Raw genomic sequence first — 22,500 nt, 5'->3', positions numbered from 1 at the left:
AGGGGGACAGATAAGAGGTTCTGTGGAAGAGATCGAGAATCCCTGATGGTCTGTTGCCTCCTTGGTGCCAAGATTCGCGATATCTCTGATCGAGTTCTCAGTATTCTCAAGAGGGAGGGTGAGCAGCCGGATGTCGTGGTCCTTGTAGGGACCAATGACACAGGTAGAACGAGTGTGGAGGTCCTGAAAGGTGAGTTTAGGGAGTTAGGCGCCAAGTTAAAGGACAGGACCTCCAGGACAGCAATCTCAGGATTGCTACCAGTGCCACGTGCAGGCGGGTTTAGGAATAGTGAGATAGTGCAGATCAACACGTGGCTGAAGGCATTGTGCAGGAGGGAGGCCTTCAGATTGATAGATAATTAGGCAGTTTTCCAGATAAGGTGGGACCTGTTCCGGTGGGATGGTTTACATCTGAACTGGAGGGGGACAAATATTCTTGCAGGTAGGTTTGGTAGAGAGACTCCAGTGGACTTAAACATAGAAACATAGAAACATAGAAAATAGGTGCAGGAGTAGGCCATTCGGCCCTTCGAGCCTGCACCGCCATTTATTATGATCATGGCTGATCATCCAACTCAGAACCCAGCCTTCCCTCCATACCCCCTGACCCCTGTAGCCACAAGGGCCATATCTAACTTCCTTTTAAACATAGCTAATGAACTGGCCTCAACAGTTTGCTGTGGCAGAGAATTCCACAGATTCACCACTCTCTGTGTGAAGAAGTTTTTCCTAACCTCGGTCCTAAAAGGCTTCCCCTCTATCCTCAAACTGTGACCCCTCGTTCTAGACCTCCCCAACATCGGGAACAATCTTCCTGCATCTAGCCTGTCCAATCCCTTTAGGATCTTATACGTTTCAATCAGATCCCCCCTCAATCTTCTAAATTCCAACGAGTACAAGCCCAGTTCATCCAGTCTAAACTAGGCATGAGGGGAGAGGGGAACCAAACTGTAGGAACAGATGTAGGGAAGAAGGAAAAAAAAGAAAATAGTAAAATTGTTTGCACAGTTAGTGATAAACAGAGAGTAAGAGGTGGAAAATTTCTTAATTGCATTTATTTTAATGCTAGGAGCATTTTAAGAAAGGTGGATGAGCTTAAAGCATGGATTGATACCTGGAAGTATGATGTGGTAGCTATTAGTGTAACATTGTTACAGGAGGGGTGTGATTGGCAACTAAATATTCCTGGATTTAATTGCTTCAGGTGTGATAGAATCAGAGGGGCAAGAGGGGGAGGGGCTGCATTGCTTGTCAGAGAAAATATTACAGTGGTGCTCTGGCAGGATAGATTAGAGGGCTTGTCTAGGGAGGCTATTTGGGTGGAATTGAGGAATGGGAAAGGTGCAGTAAATCTTATGGTGGTGTATTATAGACCACAAAATGGGGAGCGAGAATTGGAGGAGCAAATTTGTAAGGAGATAGCAGATATTAGTAGTAGGCACAAGGTTGTGATTGTGGGAGATTTTAATTTTCCACACATAGACTGGGAAGTCCATACTGTAAAAGGGCTGGATGGTTTGGAGTGTGTAAAATGCGTGCAAGATAGTTTTTTGCAGCAATACATAGAGGTGCCAACTAGAGAAGGGGCAGTGTTGGATCTCCTGTTAGGGAATGAGATAGGGCACGTGACGGAAGTTTGTGTTGGGGAGCACTTTGGGTCCAGTTATCATAATACTATTAGTTTCAATATAATTATAGAGAAGGATAGGACTGGACCCAGGGTTGAGATTTTTGATTGGAGAAAGGCTAACTTTGAGGAGATACGAAAGGATTTAGAAGGAGCGGATTGGGACAATTTGTTTCATGGGAAGGATGTAATAGAGAAATGGAGGTCATTTAAAGGTGAAATTTTGAGAGTACAGAATCTTTATGTTCCTGTTAAGTTGAAAGGAAAGGTTAAAAGTTTGAGAGAGCCATGGTTTTCAAGGGATATTGGAAACTTGGTTCGGAAAAAAAGAGAGATCTACAATAAATATAGACAGTATGGAATAAATGAGGTGCTCGAGGAATATAAAGAATGTAAAAAGAATCTTAAGAAAGAAATTAGAAAAGCTAAAAGAAGATATGAGGTTGCTTTGGCAAGTAAGGTGAAAATAAATCCCAAGGGTTTCTACCGTTATATAAATAGCAAAAGGATAGTGAGGGATAAAATTGGTTCCTTAGGGAATCAGAGTGGGCGGCTACGTGTGGAGCCAAAAGAGATGGGGGAGATTCTTAACAATCTCTTTTCTTCAGTATTCACTAAGGAGAAGGATATTGAATTGTGTAAGATAAGGGAAACGGGTAGGGAAGTTATGGGAACCATGATGATTAAAGAAGAAGTAGTACTGGAGCTTTTAAGGAATATAAAAGTGGATAAGTCTCCAGGTCCTAACTGGATATTCCCTAGGACATTGAGGGAAGTTAGTGTGGAAATAGTAGGGGCTCTGACAGAAATATTTCAAATGTCATTAGAAACGGGGATGGTGCCGGAAGACTGGCGTATTGTTCATGTTGTTCCATTGTTTAAAAAGGGAACTAAGAGTAAACCTAGCAATTATCGGCCTGTGAGTTTGACGTCAGTGGTGGAAAGTATTCTTAGAGATGGCATATATAATTATCGGGATAGACAAGGTCTGATTAGGAACAGTTAACGTGGATTTGTGCGCGGAAGGTCATGTTTGACAAATCTTATTGAATTTTTTGAAGAGATTACTAGGAATGTTGATGAGGGTAAAACAGTGGATGTTGTTTATATGGACTTCAGTAAGGCCTTTGACAAGGTCCCACACGGAAGGTTGGTTAGGAAGGTTCAATCGTTAGGTATTAATATTGAAGTAGTAAAATGGATTCAGCAGTGGCCGGATGGGAGACGCCAGAGAGTGGTGGTGGATAACTGTTTGTCACATTGGAGGCCAGTGACTAGTGGTGTGCCTCAGGGATCAGTACTGGGTCCAATGTTATTTGTCATATACATTAAAGATCTGGATGATGGAGTGGTAAATTGGATGAGTAAGTATGCAGATGATACTAAGATAGGTGGAGTTGTGCACAGTGAAGTAGGTTTTCAAAGCTTGCAGAGAGATTTAGGCCAGTTAGAAGAGTGGGCTGAAAGATGACAGATGGAGTTTAATGCTGATAAACGTGAGGTGCTACACTTTGGTAGGACTAATGAAAATAGGACATGCATGGTAAATGGTAGGGCATTGAAGAATGCAGTAGAACAGAGGGGTCTAGGAATAATGGTGCATAGCTCCCTGAAGGTGGATCTCATGTGGACAGGGGGGTGAAGAAAGCTTTTGGTATGCTGGCCTTTATAAATCAGAGCATTGAGTATTGGAGTTGGGATGTAATGTTGAAATTGTACAAGGCATTGGTGAGGCCATTTGGAGTATTGTGTACAGTTTTGGTCACCGAATTATAGGAAAGATGTCAACAAAATAGAGAGAGTACAGAGAAGGTTTATTAGAATGTTACCTTGGTTTCATCACCTAAGTTACAGAGAAAGGTTGAACAAGTTGGGTCTTTATTCTTTGGAATGTAGAAGGTTGACGGGGGACTTGATAGAGGTATTTAAAATTATGAGGGGGATAGATAGAGTTGACGTGGATAGGCCTTTTCCATTGAGAGTGGGGGAGATTCAAACAAGAGGACATGAGTTGAGAGTTAAAGGGCAAAAATTTAGGGGTAACATGAGGGGGAACTTCTTTACTCAGAGAGTGGTGGCTGTGTGGAATGAGCTTCCAGCAGAAGTGGTTGAGGCAGGTTCGATGTTGTAGTTTAAAGTTAAACTGGACATCTATATGGACAGGAAAGGAATGGAGGGTTACGGGCTGAGTGCAGGTCGGTGGGACTAGGTGAGAGTAAGAGTATGGCACAGACTAGAAGGGCCGAGATGGCCTGTTTCCGTGCTGTAATTGTTATATGGTTATATGGTTATATGGTTAAGCAGCCTTATCAAATGCCTTCTGAAAATCTAAGTAAATGACATCCGCTGCCTCTCCTTTGTCCACCCTGCATGTTACTTCCTCAAAGAACTCTAACAGATTAATCAGGCTAGATTTCCCTTTACAGAAGCCATGCTGACTTTGACTTATTTTATCATTAGTCTCCACGTACCCCGAAACCTTATCCTTAGTAATTGGCTCAGGTTCGGCTATCTGGCCTAAAATGTCCTCTCTTTTGTCTTTCTCCCTTCGTAAAGAGTGGAGTGACATTTACAATTTTCCAGTCCTCTAGGACCATGCCAGAATCAAGTGATTCTTGAAAGATCATGACCAATTCATCCATTATCTCTTCAACGACCTCTCTCAGGACTCTGGGATGTAGTCTATCTGGTCCAGGTGACTTATCCACCTTAAGATCTTTGAGTTTGCCTGCACTTTTTCCTTTGTAATAGCAATGGTACTCACTCCTGCTCCCTGACACTCACAAACCTCTGGCACACTGCTAATATCTTCCACATTTTTGACTGAAGCAAAGTGCCCATTAGGTTCTTCTGTTATTTCTTTGTCCCCTATTAGTACATCATTTCCTAGTGGTCCAATATCAAGACTCACCTCCCTTTTACTCTTTATATAGCTGAATAAACTTTTACTCTTTTATATTATTGGCTTGTTTACCCTCATATTCAATCTTTTCCCTTCTTATGGCTTTTTAGTTGCCTTTTGCTGAATTTTAAAAGCTTCCCAATTATCCAACTTCCCACTCACTTTTGCTACCTTATATGCCCTTTCCTTGACTTTTATGCAGTTCTTAACTTCCCTAGTCAGCCATAGTTGCCTAGCCCTACCATTTGAAAACTGCTTCTTCTGTGGGACATATCTATACTGCTCCTTGTGAAATATCCCCAGAAACTTCAGCCACCTCTGTTCTGCTGTTATCCCCACCAATATCCCCCTCCAATCCACCTGGGCAAGCTCCTCTCTCATGCCTCTGTAATTCCCTTTATTCCATTGTGATACTGATACATCTGACTTATGCTTCTAACTCTCAAATTGCAGTATGAATTCAATTTGTACATGTTTGGCACAGCATTGTGGGCTGAAGGGCCTGTATTGTGCTGTAGGTTTTCCATGTTTCCATGATCACTGCATCACTGTCTCCTCAGGGTTCCTTTACATTAAGCTTCCTAATAAAATCTGGGTTATTACACAACGCCCAATCTAAGATTACCTTTTCCCTGAGTAGGATCAATCACAAGCTGCTCTAAAAAGCCATCTCGCAGGCAAACAACAAATTCCTTCTCTTGCGATCCAACATCAAACTGATTTTCCCAATCCCCTTGCATATTGAGTCCCCCATTAAACTGTGACATTCCCCTTATTACGTGCCCTTTCCAGCTCCCTTTGCAATCTCAACTCCACATCTTGGCTATTATTTGGAGGCCTATATATGATTCCAATAATGTTTATTTTCAACCTTTGCAGTTTCTTAACTCCATCCACAAAGATTCAATATTCTCTGACTCTATGTTACCTCTTTCTAAAGATGTAATTCCAGCTCTTACCAACAGAGCCACACCACCACCTATGCCTTCCTGCTTGTCCTTTCGATACAAAGTGTATCCTTTGATGTGAAACTTCCAACTGTGACCTTCTTCCAGCCACAACTCAGTGATGCCCACAACGTCATACCGACCAACCTCTAATTGCGCCATGAATTTGTCCGAATGTTATGTGCATTTAAACACAGCACCTTCAGTCCTGCATTCTTTGCTCTTTCGAATCTTGCCTCTGTGGTACAACTTAACTCTTTGCTTTGTCTGCATTTGTACCCAGTCACTGGCTTGTCCTTTCTTACATGTTCCTTGAAATGTGTCTGTTTATAGGCAGCCACAAAGCAAGAAACCAAAATAACCCAATTTTAAAAAAGACAGGAAACCATTGTGCAGAGAAAGAGAGAGAGAGAAATAAAGCACACATCGTGTAAACAATAGCAAGCCAACAGCATCCCGAAGCAGACTGAGTCCAGATATGCTCCTGGAGCAGTCAGAGTAGGCCCAAGCCTCAGCGCCCTCAGCCTGATCTTTGCCTCCGTACCCAACACTCAGGCTTCCAGTCTATCTGAGCCAATGGTTAAATTGTCCAGGCACCAAGCAGTGCCCTGCTCTAGGACCTGGACCCCAGCACCCTGATATGCTTGGGCCGCCCAGCCCAAAGCTAGTCTTGATCTCACCATATCATCTCGGCACTTGTATCGGTCCAACCTCGCACCCAGGTTAGGTGGAAGGGCATCAAACCTTTTCCGCATCGACTCCTCTCCACGCTCACTCCATCTTCATCAGCATCTACAAAACCCTGCTCGACACGTTGCGCCTCGCAATGCCCCAGCACAGATCATCCCCCGAAACTGCCTCGCCTCTGCCTGCCTCCTCACTGCCTGCGGACATAGTTCACCACAATTTGCTTCAGAAAAGATGTTATAAGTAATGTTTTTAGTTGAATATCTTGCCTTATGATTTACCAGTAAGCTACCTCACATCTTTGGTAGTGCCATCTTAAACCGGAACCCACTGGATGCAGTCTCACCACTCTCCTACACCTCCATATACTAGCCATCTACCTTCCCTCTCCACTCTCAGTCCCTGACGCAGGATCCTGACCACTAATATCAACGATTCCTACCTTCCACCCTTCCAACATATGCTGCTTGACTAGCTGAGTGTCTCCAGCATATTTCGCTTTAAAATCTTCAACACAGAGCTTGTTCCTGACGAAGGAAACTATTTGTCCTGATTGTCTTTCTCCATAAAGCTGCATTGATTTGTATCTCAAATGATCACCCATCAGTCAGGACTGTGATCCTAAAGTCCTGCCCCATGTCATTCACAGCAGGATCAATATTGTGCAGATGCACCTTTTGTGCATTTGTATAGAAGACATGCTTTTCGTGTTAATACACATGAGACAATATTCCTCGTGTTATTTTATGGTCCATTTTCAAACCCATTATGCTTTGTACATTCTTCTGGAAGCTGTAGCACTTGAACTCTCAAAGATCTGGAGGGAAAAACCCTCAGTGCTATATGCTACATGACATTGTTCATATTCTGAACCTTATGCTTCTGTCAGATGTGTCTGGTAGTCAAGAATTCTACAGAATTCTGTTGAAATCTTGGCTGCCATCTCCATGGATGATGCAACTCAAAAATCAAAACAAATGTAGATATTTTGTGGCTTAGAATTTTCTAGATCCCTGGATCACCTCTCCATAAAGTTCAAGATGTTACCTTTTTGGATTTTTGAGTGCAATAAAGTGGCCATTTTTCCTTCTTTTATACTTTTATTCTCAGTGTGTTCTATTTTTTGCTTTTATCTTCCTTGCTATAATTTCACTTTAAGTTTAGTTACTGTACCTTTAAAATCAAGTGTAGCTATTTAGCAAGCCAGTGCAGATGCTCTCTCTCTCTCTTCCTCTCCCTTTCTCTCTATCTCTCTTCCACTCATGACCTCTCTCTCTCTGCTCTGTGTGTGTGTGTGCATGTGTGTTTGAAGTCACTGGCCTAGAGTTTTGTAATTAAATTCACACATCTGATGCTCGAGGATTGTAACGCTCTGCCCCTGTTTTTATACTACTTTTACTTCTTTGGAAGGTCACATGAAGTCTAGAGTAAAGAAGCGCTGTTAAAATGATAAGAGAATTTATTTTTGTACTTACGGCGTTGCAATTTCACACGGCCTTGTCACTAAATATAAGATACCCTCAGATAGATATAGATACTGCTGGAGTGCTATTAAGCTCTATTTACAGTATAGCATACTCTCTCTGCCCCTTGAGACTTCACTCCCTTTCTTTTGGAAAGACATTGTGCTTTTATTGTTTATTCTGAAAGCAACTAAAATGCTGAACAAGAAAGCACATTATTTATAACTAATCATGTCAAGGAAACTTGTAAGATAGCCAGTAAACTATATATATATATATATATATATATATATAAACAGATAACTATAAACCAAGCTACTATGCATCTTGAAGCCATTGTATGCTTATGGTTATGGCACAGAAAAGATAAATAGGAACACATTATAGGCCTCTGTTAGTCTCGTGAGACCATGGATTTGCATCTTCCAGGGCGCAGGCCTGGGAAAGGTTGTATGGAAGACCGGCAGTTGCCCATGCTGCAAGTCTCCCCTCTCCACGCCACTGATGTTGTCCGAGGGAAGGGCATTAGGACCCATACAGCTTGGCACCGGTGTCGTCGCAGAGCAATGTGTGGTTAAGTGCCTTGCTCAAAGACATAACGCACTGCCTCAGCCAAGGCCCGAACTAGCAACCTTCAGATCACTAGACGAATGCCTTAACCACTTGGCCACGTGCCAACCTGGGAACACAAGCGACTGTAGGTACTGGAATCCAGAGCAACAAACGAAAGTCTGGAGGAACTTACTAGGTCAGGCAACAATGTGGAGGGAAATGGACAGTTGATGTTTTGGGTTGAGACCCTTCATTTGGGCATAAAGACAAAGGGGAGATAGCCAGTATAAAGAGGTGTGGGGAAGGGCTGGACCAAGGTTTAGCAAATGATTCTTAGATCCAGGTGAAGAGGTGCGATAAATAGCCTCTGATGATCTTTCCAATCTTCTCTCTGTTACAAGGGCGTAGTGAGCGGACCCAAGTGCAGGACACAGACACGAAGGTAACATTAGCAGAAGTGTGTTTATTAACAGTTGCATAGAAAGGAAGAGAGCGAGGATTAGATGCCTACATGGACGTGATCATTGGGCAACAAACCAGAGGAACCTGGACTTGGACTTGGCCACGGAGCCTTGACTTGGACTTGGGCACGGAATCTGGACTTGAACTTGGACACAGAGCCTGGACTTGGACACGGAGCCTGGACTCGAACTTGGACATGGGACTTGAAAATGGCCAGCAATCCTCAGCTGGACATGAGACGACAAAACCAAACAACAACAGACAATTCGTATCTTGACACAAAGTAGCACATGAAGCAGCAAACGGCCGGCCATCCCTTAGCTGAACACGAAGAGACAGAATTCCTGAAGCAACCCCAGGCACCGAAGCAACTTAGAGTCCACTATTCTCAGCGGCCCGGAATGTGCATTGCAGTACTGGCTCAGGTGATGGACCAGCCCCGAGTGGATGTAAGCCGGAGTCTTTATGCTGCTGGTTCAGATGAGGATCAGGTGTCCTAATCAGGGAACCTGGTAGAACATGGGGAAAAGGAAATTAACTGAAATGAGGAGTCAACGGACTGGACCGTTGACACTCTCCTCACCAGGCTGCACCTATCACTTGCTCCATCCCTTCTCCCACCTCTTTATACTAGCTATTTCTCCATAGCTTGTGGATGAAGCGTCTCGACCTACAGTGTCCACTGTTCACTGCCCGTCACAGATTCTGCCTGACCCGTTGAGTTTCTACATCTTCTGTTTGTTACTCCAGAAAAGTTTATGAACCTTGGACTTACAGAAATGGTGGAAGAACTGGAGAAACACAGTGGCCACATCTCTTTTAGAAATGATAGAGATGATATGTCAGCATATTAATGTGAATAAAGAAACAAAACCATATAATTGAGTTTTTGAGCAGCTGGCAATTGGAGATCCAAAGCATGAAAAGATGTAGTTTACTCAGTTTCAAAGATTGAGTACATAAGGCATCGACACATGGCAGTTTGGTGTTTTAGAGTAGCAGCCAATCAGCAATCAGGATTGATTGACAAGAACAAGATAAAAGAAGGCAGGGGCAAGCAGAGCGGTCATTGGTGGAGCAGCCATTGTTGGAGTGAAGAGTATTAGAGTGGAGATTTTGAAGCTACAGCTCTTTGATGCTTCAGTGAGGAGTGGTTTGAGTGAGAGAAAGCAAAAAGCTATGGTTAGAGTTTTTGTTCCCACAGTTTATTCAATTAGAACAGTAGGGATGCCAGGCAAGAGAGTTGAATGCTCCTCTTACAGGGTGTGGGAAGACAGGGAGATTACACCTGCGAGAAGTGCATCCAGTTGCAGCTTCTAACACTCCATGTTCAGGAGCTGGAGCTGAAACTGGACGAACTCCAGATCATTCAGGAGGCTGAGGGGTGATGGACAGAACAGAGAGAGGTACTCCCAAGGTTCAGGATATAGGAAATTATGTGACAGGAAGGGGAAAAGAGTTAAACAACCAATGCAGGGTATCCCAGTAACCAACTGGTATACCACTTTCGATGCTGCTGGGGGGATTACCTAGCAGAGGAAAGTCACGACAGCCAGGTCTCTGCCACTGGGTCTGCCTCTGGTTTTTGTAGAAGAGAAATGGGAGGAGGAGATGTGAGCTGTGGTGATGAGGGATTCGTTAGTTAGGGGAACAGACAAGAGGCCCTGTGGGTGAGAACAAGATTCCTGGATGGTATGTTGTCTCCCAGGTGCTAGGGTCCGGGACATCCCAGATTGAGTCCTCAACATTCTTCAGTGGGATTGTGATCAACCGGAGATGGTGGTCCACAACGATACCAATGACATAGGTAGAAAGAGTAACAAGATTCTGCAAAGTGAGTTCAGGGAATTTGGTGCTAAGTTAAAGGATAGAACCTCCCCAGGACTGTGATTTCAGGATTGTTACTTGAGCCACATGCTAGTGAAGCCAGAAACAAGAAGATTAAACAGTTTAATGCATAGCTAAGGAGTTGGTGTAGGAGGGGGAGCATCAGATTTTTGGATAATTGGGCTTTCTTCCAAGGAAGATGGGACCTGTACAGAAGGAAGGTTTGCACCGGAACTAGAAGTAGTCTAAAATATCCCAGCAGGGTGGTTTGCCAGTACTGCACAGGGGTGTTTAAACAAGAGTTGCAAGGAATGAGAACCAGAGTCCCAGAAAAGATTGTGGTGAGGTTGTGGAGAAAGATATTGTTAAGACAAAGTCAAGAATCAAAAAGGTGGACTAATGTTCTGAGTTGCGTATATTTCAATGCAAGAAGCATCATAGGAAAGGCAGATGAGCTCAGGGTATGGATCAACTCATGAAATTATGATATTGTAGCTATTAGTGAGACTTGGTTGCAGGAGTGGCAGGACTAGTGGCTCAATATTCCAAGGTTCCATTGTTTTAGACGTGACAGAGTGGGAAGGATTAAGGGAGGAGCAGTGGTGTTACTAGTTAGCAAAAATGTCACTGGATGCTCAGTCAGGACAGACTGAAGAACATGTCTAGAGAGTCTTTATGGATGAAAATAAGGAATAAGAATATATTACAGACCACCCAACAGTCTGTGAGATTTAGAGGAGCAAATTTGTAGAGAGATCGGAGACTGTTGCAAGAAACATAAGGTTGTGATCGTAGGTGATTTTAACTTTCCACATATTGAGTGGGGCACCCATACTGTAAAATAGGGTTTGTAAAATATGTACGTGAAAGTTTCCTTAATCAGTAAATAGAAGTCCCAATGAGAAAGTGTGCGATACTGGATTGGCTATTAGGGAATGAGACAGAGCCGGGTGACAGGAATTAGAGTAGGGAAACACTTTGCATCTAGTGATCATAATGCCATTAGTTTCAAAAAATATGGAAAAAAACGTATGTGGCCTGTGGATTGAGATTCTAATTTGGAGAAAGGCCAGTTTTCATGGTATCAGAAACCATCTGCCAAATATAGAAACATAGAAAATAGGTGCAGGAGTAGGCCATTCGGCCCTTCGAGCCTGCACCGCCATTTATTATGATCATGGCTGATCATCCAACTCAGAACCCCGCCCCAGCCTTCCCTCCATACCCCCTGACCCCTGTAGCCACAAGGGCCATATCTAACTCCCTCTTAAACATAGCCAATGAACTGGCCTCAACAGTTTCCTGTGGCAGAGAATTCCACAGATTCACCACTCTCTGTGTGAAGAAGTTTTTCCTAATCTCGGTCCTAAAAGGCTTCCCCTCTATCCTCAAACTGTGACCCCTCGTTCTGGACTTCCCCAACATCGGGAACAATCTTCCCGCATCTAGCCTGTCCAATCCCTTTAGGATCTTATACGTTTCAATCAGATCCCCCCTCAATCTTCTAAATTCCAACGAGTACAAGCCCAGTTCATCCAGTCTTTCTTCATATGAAAGTCCTGCCATCCCAGGAATCAATCTGGTGAACCTTCTTTGTACTCCCTCTATGGCAAAGATGTCTTTCCTCAGATTAGGGGACCAAAACTGCACACAATACTCCAGGTGTGGTCTCACCAAGGCCTTGTACAACTGCAGTAGTACCTCCCTGCTCCTGTACTCGAATCCTCTCGCTATAAATGCCAGCATACCATTCGCCTTTTTCACCGCCTGCTGTACCTGCATGCCCACTTTCAATGACTGGTGTATAATGACACCCAGGTCTCGTTGCACCTCCCCTTTTCCTAATCGGCCACCATTCAGATAATAATCTGTTTTCCTATTTTTGCCACCAAAGTGGATAACTTCACATTTATCCACATTAAATTGCATCTGCCATGAGTTTGCCCACTCACCCAACCTATCCAAGTCACCCTGCATCCTCTTAGCATCCTCCTCACTGCTAACACTGCCACCCAGCTTCGTGTCATCCGCAAACTTGGAGATGCTGCATTTAATTCCCTCATCCAAGTCATTAATATATATTGTAAACAACTGGGGTCCCAGCACTGAGCCTTGCGGTACCCCACTAGTCACCGCCTGCCATTCTGAAAAGGTCCCGTTTATTCCCACTCTTTGCTTCCTGTCTGCTAACCAATTCTCCACCCACACCAATACCTTACCCCCAATACCGTGTGCTTTAAGTTTGCACACTAATCTCCTGTGTGGGACCTTGTCAAAAGCCTTTTGAAAATCCAAATATACCACATCCACTGGTTCTCCCCTATCCACTCTACTAGTTACATCCTCAAACAATTCTATGAGATTCGTCAGACATGATTTTCCTTTCACAAATCCATGCTGACTTTGTCCGATCATTTCACCGCTTTCCAAATGTGCTGTTATCACATCCTTGATAACTGACTCCAGCAGTTTCCCCACCACCGACGTTAGGCTAACCGGTCTATAATTCCCCGGTTTCTCTCTCCCTCCTTTTTTAAAAAGTGGGATTACATTAGCCACCTTCCAATCCTCAGGAACTAGTCTAGAATCTAACGAGTTTTGAAAAATTAACACTAATGCATCCACTATTTCTTGGGCTACTTCCTTAAGCACTCTAGGATGCAGACCATCTGGCCCTGGGGATTTATCTGCCTTCAATCCCTTCAATTTACCTAACACCACTTCCCTACTAACATGTATTTCACTCAGTTCCTCCATCTCACTGGACCCTCTGTCCCTTACTATTTCTGGAAGATTATTTATGTCCTCCTTAGTGAAGACAGAACCAAAGTAATTATTCAATTGGTCTGCCGTGTCCTTGCTCCCCATAATCAATTCACCTGTTTCTGTCTGCAGGGGACCTACATTTGTCTTTACCAGTCTTTTCCTTTTTACATATCTATAAAAGCTTTTACAGTCCGTTTTTATGTTCACTGCCAGTTTTCTCTCATAATCTTTTTTCCCCTTCCTAATTAAGCCCTTTGTCCTCCTCTGCTGAACTCTGAATTTCTCCCAGTCCTCAGGTGAGCCACTTTCTCTGGCTAATTTGTATGCTACTTCTTTGGAATTGATACTATCCCTAATTTCTCTTGTCAGCCACGGGTGCACTACCTTCCTTGATTTATTCTTTTGCCAAACTGGGATGAACAATTGTTGTAGTTCATCCATACAACCTTTAAATGCTTGCCATTGCATATCCACCGTCAATCCTTTAAGTGTCATTTGCCAGTCTATCTTAGCTAATTCACGTCTCATACCTTCAAAGTTACCCCTCTTTAAGTTCAGAACCTTTGTTTCTGAATTAACTATGTCACTCTCCATATTAATGAAGAATTCCACCATATTATGGTCACTCTTACCCAAGGGGCCTCTCACGACAAGATCGCTAATTAACCCTTCCTCATTGCTCAAAACCCAGTCCAGAATAGCCTGCTCTCTAGTTGGTTCCTCGACATGTTGGTTCAAAAAACCATCCCGCATACATTCCAAGAAATCCTCTTCCTCAGCACCTTTACCAATTTGGTTCACCCAGTCCACATGTAGATTGAAGTTACCCATTATAACTGCTGTTCCTTTATTGCACACATTTCTAATTTCCTGTTTAATACCATCTCCGACCTCACTACTACTGTTAGGTAGTATGGATTGGGACAGACTGTTTGCTGGCAAAGGTGTACTTGGTAAGTGGGAAGCCTCCAAAATTGAAATTTTGAGAGTAAAAAAATTGTATGTGTCTGTCAGAATGAGGTACTTATGGAGTGTAAGAAATACAAGAGAACACGTAGGAAATAAATCATGAGGGCTAAAAGAAGGCATGAGGATGCCCTAGCAGACAAGGTAAAGGAGAGTTCTAAGGGATACTATAGATATATTAAGAGCAAAAGGATTGGAAGGGACAAGACTGGTCCTCTGGAAGATCAAACTGGTAAGCTATGTGTGGAGCCAAAAGAGATGGGGGTGGGGGGGCGTCTTAAATGGATTTTTTACATCTGTATTTATTCAGGGGACAAACATAGAGTCAATAGAAGTGAGGCAAAACAGCATCAAGTTCATGGATCCTATACAGATTAGAGAGGAGAAGGCAAATTAGGATGGACAAATCCCCAGGGCCTGACAAGGTGCTCCCTTGGAACTTGTGGGAGGCAAGTGCACAAAATGCAGGGGAACCAGCGGAGATATTTAAATCATTCTTAGTGACAGGAGAGATATCAGAGGTTTGGAGGACAGCTAATGTTGTTGGTGAGCCTGACATCAGCAGTAGAAAAGTTATCAGAAGGTATTCTTGGGGACTGGATGTATGAGCATTTGGATAGACAGGGACTGATTGGGGATAGTCAGCATAGCTTCGTGTGTGGTAGGTTGTGTCTAACCAATCTTATAGAGTTTTTCAAGGAAGTTACCAGGAAAGTGGATGAAGGCAAGGCAGTGGAAGTTGTCTACATGGACTTTAGCAAGGTATTTGACAAGGTCCCACATGGGAGGTTGGTCAAGAAGGTTCAGTCACTCAGCATTCAGGATGAGGAATAAATTGGATGAGACTTTGGCTTTGTGGGAGAAGCCAGAGAGTGGTAGTAGATATTGCCCTCTCTGACTGGGGGCCTGTGACTAGTGAAGTGTCGCAGGAATCAGTATTGGGTCTGTTGTTGTTTGTCATCTCTATCAATGATCTGGATGATAATGTGGTTAACTGGCGCAGCAAATTTGGAGGTGACTCCAAGATTGGGTTGAGGGGGGTATTCAAGTGGATAGTGAGGAAGACTATCAGAGCTTGCGGTGGGAGCTGAACAGCTGAGAAAATGGGTTGACAAATGGCAGGCGGAATTTGATGTAGACAAGTTTGAGGCATTACACTTTGGTAGGACCAACAAGGGTAGGGCTTACATAGTGATGGTAGGGCACTGAGAAGTTCTGGAGGACAAAGGTTTCTACGAATACAGGTCCATAATTCATTGAGAGTGGTGTCACATGTAGATAGAAAGCTTTTGGCAGATTGGCATTCATAAATCAAAGCATTGAGTACGGGAGATGGGATGTTATGTTGAAGTTATATAAGAACATAAGAAGTAGCATTTGGTCCATCAAGCCTGCTCTGCCATTCAATAAGATCATGGTTGATCTGGCCATGGACTCATCTCCACCTACCTGCCTTTTGTCCATAACCCTTAATTCCCTTACTATGCAAAAGTCTATCCAACCTTGTCTTAATTACATTTACTGAGGTAGCCTCCACTGCTTCATTAGGCAGAGAACTCCACAGATTCACTACTCTCTGGGAAAAGCAGTCCCTCCTCATCTCTGTTCTATATCTACACCCCAAATCTAGTCTCACCAACCAGTGGAAACAACTTTTCTGCCTCTATCTTATCTATTACTTTCATAATTTTATATTTTTCTGTAAGATCTCCTCTCATTCTTCTGAGTTTCAGCGAGTACAGTCCCTGGCGACTCATAAGACATGGTAAAGTATATGTTGAAGTTGCATGAGGCCCTAGTTGGAGTATTGTGTGTAGTTTTGGTCACCTACCTACAGGAAAGATGTAAATAAGGTTGAAAGAGTGCAGAGAATATTTACAAGGAAGTTGCCAGGACTGGAAGACCTGAGTTATAAGGAAAGTTTGGATAGGTAAGGACTTTATTCTTTGGAACATAGAAGATTGAAGGATGATTTGATATAGGTACACAAAATTATGAGGTGTAGAAAGGGTAAGTGCAAGCAAGCTTTATCCATTGGGCTTGGAAGGGACTGCAAATGGAGGTCATGGGTTAGGGGTGAAAAGTGAAAAGTTTAAGGGGAACATGAGAGGAAACTTCTTCACTCAGAGGGACGTGGGAGTGTGGAACGAGCTGCCATTGCAAGTGGTGCATGCAAGCTTGATTTCAACCTTTAAGAAAAGTTAGGATAGGTACATGGATGGTAGGGGTATGGAGGGCTATTGTCCCAGTGTAGGTCAATGGGAGTAGGCAGTTTAAATGGTTCAGCATGGACTAGATGGGCTGAAGGGCCTGTTTTTGTGCAGAACTTTTCTATGACTTTGTGACTCTATGACTCTAATTGATGATATGAAACAAGACAGGCGTGAACGAATAGATTGTAATGGCTGATGCACACATACATATATTTTTGCCTCAACTATGCTAGCAACGAGTTATTCATCATCATCATCATCAGGTGCCATGCCCAGTTTGAGCTTTGACTGCCATGGCCCACACACTCGTGTTTCGGGTCAAGTGGATCAATTTATTGGTATTCATTTCCAATTCTCTGGCTGCTGTCTCCATCATCATTTGTCTTTGTCTTCTTGTCAACCTTTACCATAATTATCGTGCATTCTAACTCCTCTATCCTAATCACATGTCCAATGAAGTTACGTTGCCTTTTTGTGTTTGCTCTGTTCATGACATCCTCGTTAGCTATTCGTTTCGTCCATGATATTCTTTGCATCCTCCTCAAAAACCACATCTCTGCTGCTTCAATTCGTTTCCTCATGTTACCAGATATTGTCCAACATTCTGAGCCATATAGCATAACTGGATAAATGTAAAATTTCGGTACTCTGAGGTGGGTTGTCATGCTTAGTTTAGTATTGGTCAGTATAAACTTCATTCTCGTGAAGGCGTCTTTTGCCATCCCTATTCTTCTTTTGATGTCCATGTCACACCTGCCATCTGATGTCACCCAGCTTCCTAAGTAGCAAAAGTTCTGTACTTGTTTCATGTCTTCCCCGTTTATTCTCAGCCTGTAGATAGGATTCTCCTTCTTTTTGGATATCACCATACATTCTGTCTTTTTGCAATTGATAGATAGACCCAGTTTTGCACTTTCTTCAACAATTATATCAATTAAGTTTTGTAGTTCTTCCTCCGTACTTGCAATTTTTTTTCTCCAAAGGTACTTTGTTCAGAAGTATTACAAAATAAAGTTATATACATATTTTAAAAAAACATTCATTGACCCTGAATCCTTATTCAATAAATAAAGTTATTTACAATAAAATTAGGCATTGACTCTCTGTTCATATACAAATGAAAGATGTTTACAATAAATCGTTCATTTATTCTCCACCCTTGGTCAAGAGTTAAGACTTATTTACAATAAAATTATTAACAATAAAGGCAGGCGTTGGCTCTAATTCCTTTCCCAAATTAACAATTTCACCCGCTCCCGGGGCACCATGTTGATTCATCTGTCCACACCGCTGATGAGGGGTATTCTCCTCCCCACCCGACCCCTCCCACTCCCACGGGTGATGAACCTTAAACTGTGGTCCTTCCCCACCGGGGCTTCGCGGTGGCCGCACCAAGCTTCAGTGCGTCCCTCAGCACGTACTCCTGCAGGTGAGAGTGAGCCAGTCGGCAGCATTCAGTCACTGACATCTCCATGTGCTGGCAGACCACCAAGTTTCGGGCAGACTAAAGAGCGTCTTTTACTGAATTGATGATCTGCCAGCAGCACCGGATGTTGGTCTCCGTGTGCGTTCCCGGGAACAGCCCGTAGATCACGGAGTCCTCGGTAACGCAGCTGCTGGGCATGAATCTTAGCACTGTCCCCTCCATTCTCCTCCACACCTTCTTGGCGAACCCACAGTGTGCAAAGAGGTGAGTCACTGACTCCACCCCATTACAGTCCTCCCGTGGGCAGTGGGGTGCGGAGACAGTGTCATCTGCATATCTGAAATTATTGATGTTTTCACCGCCAACTTTGCTTCGCAAGATGTCTCTTGTTTTTTGTAATATTGTTTCACTGTACACATTAAATAAATCAGGGGAGAAAACACACCCTTCTGCCTTTACGCCTCTCTTGATTTTCGTAAACTGACTCACTTCCCCATCTATTCTTACAGCGGCAGTTTGTTCCCAGTACATATCTCTGATTAGGTGGAGGTCTATTGATGTTAAGGATACTATCAGAACAAACTATTCAAGTGCAAAAATATTTGTTTGTTTGTTTTATCAACTACACAAAAACATTTGATGAAGTGAAGCACAATAAGTTATTTGAAATATTACAGAAAACTCTAGATCTAGATTCGAAAGACCTCCACCTAATCAGAAATCTGTACTGGGAACAAGTTATCACAGGGTCTAAATCAAGTATAACAAAGAACTCACCATCTCCAGTATCAATTTTCTTCACTGGAACAAAATTACTGCCAAAGCAAATCACAGCGACGGCTGTGGCAACAAAACCTTTCACAAGTGGCAAGGTCCCTGTGAGATTCTTTGCAACGGCTTTTGTTGAATAAGTAAATCCTTTCTCCACAGAGTCATTTCTCAATATCTTGTCTTGTAGAAAGAAATTACAATGAACATTGTCAATAACTTCCCTTGCTGGGTCTAACTGCTATCTAGAAGATGTATTTAACTTACTGTTGTTGAAACTTTTCTTGGGGGTTGTTGAGCTGCATCCCAAGCCATACACTGCTCCAGCACAGATCAACACTAGAGACCATCTCAGATCAGGTAACATACTGCTTGACAGAGAGCCACGGTTCTGCAGCAACTGGACTTGTGAAGGCTGAATTGCACAGTGTGACCAGGCATGCCTTCACACAGGCGATGATGAGAGACTTCAGTCTGTCTACAGCATCATTATTTATGTTGGAACTTTGCAAATTACCTAGCAAAGAAAAGGGCAAATGATTTTAAACATATTTATTGTGGAAATGAGATATTGCTCATGAAGTGGAATGAAAGGAGCTCCTGATTGTTAAAATATTAACTTCAGCAATGAATGTTTAGACCTGAATGTGAACTGTAGATTAAATTTAAAATGCAGCTCTGTACAATAGGTTCCTCGAGCTGTGAACAGCAGTTAATTGAGACAATGGTGATTACCATTCATTTTGGGTGTCTGGAGTGTGGATGTGAAGAAGGAGGTGTGAAAGTTATATGTAATTCAAAAGAAATATTGTTGATACATTGTAAATATAGAATTGTCCTTTGACCCTTAACATATAAAATGTCATGTGATATTGAGTTAAGTAGGCCTCTTCCTTCAGAGAGTGTCTCATTTTGCCGAACAGAAGACTACTTTATACCTACCAGCTGTGTCTCTCCAGTGAAGTTGTTCATATTACGACACTGATCTCAGGCCTAAACCAATGTGAGCAGTTTGGTGAAATTGTCTGAAAACCATGTTGTCTTTTAATTAGAATATGGCAGTTAATTCATCCAGATAGTCAGGCTGAAGTTGAGGCTGTCAACTGTTTCTATTTCTAGAACCTCAAGACAGTATGGTTTAATAGAAACAAGCGAAACAACACAGCAGAGCGACGAGAATGAAACTTCTTTTCCAAGAAAAATAACTGAAAATCGAATTTTACAAAATGAAATGCAGAAATGACCACTCCAGGATGCTTTACATCATTCTAGAATCCCATACCCCAACACATTCCCTCTTCCCACATCCCTGCAGCTAACCCATCACCTCCAACATTGCCAAGCCAACTCCCTGGACCTTAACTCGCTCCAGATGCCACACAATCTATTGCGTGCCTTGCAACCCTGAAGTACATATTCAATGGTACGATACAATTTCAGGAATCCTGGAGGAATCTGTTTTGAGGATAACAATGTATAAACATCATGCCTCTGAAGACAGGATTGATGAGTAGATGTGTAGATGTTAGAGGTGGATCATACTTGGCAGAAAGTAAATTGCTCATATGCATAGAGAAAGTCTCAGTAAGGAAGGCAGTCTCTTTACGGTTTTTTTTCTGGCTTCTTTATACCCCTCATTTGCTTTGTTTGATTTTAACTTCCGAAGCTTTACATACTTTTCCTTTTTCTTCTTGATTAGAGGGCTATGGGTAACCCTAGGTAATTTCTAAAGTAAGTACATGTTCAACATAGCATTGTGGGCCGAAGGGCCTGATTTGTGCTGTAGGTTTTCTATGTCTCTATATTTTTTAATTCATCACCTTTCTGGGCATCCAAGGTCCTCTAATCTTTCCATCCTTGTTTTTCCTCCTAATGGGAACATTCCTTTCCTGTACTCTGTGCAACTGATCTTTAAACACCCTCCATGTATCTAATGTGGACTTGCCAGACAAATGGTGTTTCCCCATTAAATATCCTTAGTTCCTTCCTAACACCCTTGTAATTTGCCCTACTCCTAAGACTGTCCAGCAAGGACCATGCCTATCCTTATCGATAGCTGTCCTGAAAGTGAAGGAGTTGTGGTCACTGTTCCCTAACTGTGCATCCTCTGGAAGGTCAGTCACCTGGCCAGGCTCGTTACCCTACACATGGTCCAGTACTGCCCCTCCTCTTGTTGAATTGCCCATATATTGATTTTAAAAATCCTCCTGGATATACTTAACAAATTCAGCCCCATCTAACCCCCTTGCATAAGAAGGGCCCAGCTTATATTTGGAAGTTGAAATCCCCTATGACAACAACCTTGTTATTTTTACACATTTCCTTAACCTGTTTATTTTTACATGTGTTATTTTTACACATTTCCTTACATATCTGTTCTTCAATGTCTCAGTGGCACGGGGGGATCTGTAGCACAATCTCATTGGTGCGATATACACCTTTTCCATTCCTGAGTTCTGCCCAAATGGACACAGTGTCTGACCCCTCCATTATGTCTCCCCTGAGTGCAGCTATGATATTGTTCCTGATTAGTAATGCAACCCCCCCCAACTCCTTTTACCTCCTTCTCTATCTTGTTGATGATTTTGTTTGTACTCAGTGTCTGAGGCTTCTTGATTAAGTGTCCAACAATAACTAGCCAGCATTGATGGATTCCAGCTGCCCAGATATCATTTCTCCATGACCGCAATGTCCTGGTGAAACTTTTCATCATGCTTGTCACTGACAGTGCCAAGATTTGCAGACAGGAATGCAGAAAATAAAAATTATGCCTTCCTTGATCCTGAGACCTGCTTTCTGGAAAACAGGCGTCTCAAATATGGAAATATTTCAAAGAAATTTTAGTGGGTGGTCGCAACAGATTCCATCCTTGTAGTCTTGAGCCCAGTAATTCTGTTTTTGCCTATGACAAACCCAAGTCTCTGACCAGGACATTTAACTCAGACTGAGTTATCAGATGAGGCTCACTCGACATAAAGGGTTCAAAATCTGTATCAGTATCAGTGTTATTTTCCATTACTGGCTTGCGCATCATGGCATCTCGTCTACCTCCTCTAGACTCCATATCTCTGGTGGCTTTGGTATTATAATGAGCCAACCAGAAGCAAACACAATATTCCGTGTAGTCTATACTACCTCGCAGCTCTTGAACTCAATCCCTTAATGAACGAAGGTCAACACACCATGCACCTTCTTAACCACTGTATCAACTTGCACGGCAACTTTGAAGGATATGTAGATGTAGATTCCAAGACCCCTCTGCTTCTCCACACTGCTAAAAACTTTGTACTCTGCCATCAAGCCTGACCTTCAAAAGTGTATCACAATTCCTTAACTTTCAGGATAGGTATAGACAAGGATAGGTATGCTCCTCACCAGAGGACCCATCCTGCAAGGTTCAACAGCAGCATCTTCCTCACTGCAATCAGCCTCCTAAACCAAGCAGAAAAAAATAGCACTATGTCACACTATATATTTTCTCTCTCTCAATCCTGCACTTGTGCCTTTGTTTATTTTATTGTTTATTTTGCATAGGTGTACATAAATTTATTGTAATTTAAGTTTACATTAACTTATGCTCATCTTCGCTGGTTCGTGTGCAAAAGTGTATTATGTCCAGCCCACCCAATAGACTCTAGAAATTTTAAGTAGATGTAGAAACACACATGAAAGCAAAGGATTCCAACAAATACCTCCACTGCCGTGAAGTAGAAGACAATTCTTCTAAACACTGCAGGTGCTGATGTCCCTCATTCTCTATCATAGCATGCTCCACTTTGCAAGGTTACAAGAGGTTGAGAGGGATAATAAATCAACCATGATGGACCCAGTGGGCCAGCTGGCCTAATTCTGCTCCTATATCTTAAAGTCTTATGATCTTATGGTTGAAAACTT

The 22,500-nt window shown here is 42.7% G+C and overlaps 1 pseudogene; it reads right to left on the bottom strand.

Annotated features, from left to right (window-relative positions):
• LOC134343479 (transmembrane protein 144-like) overlaps positions 1 to 18,911 on the bottom strand; it is a 182,142-nt pseudogene extending 163,231 nt beyond the window's left edge.
• Positions 18,912 to 22,500: the final 3,589 nt, after the last annotated feature.

This window comes from Mobula hypostoma, chromosome 3 (assembly GCF_963921235.1).
Source record: "Mobula hypostoma chromosome 3, sMobHyp1.1, whole genome shotgun sequence".
NCBI lineage: Eukaryota > Metazoa > Chordata > Chondrichthyes > Myliobatiformes > Myliobatidae > Mobula > Mobula hypostoma.
The sequence above is the reverse complement of the archived record's forward strand: the minus strand, read 5'-3'. Positions and strand labels throughout refer to the sequence as shown.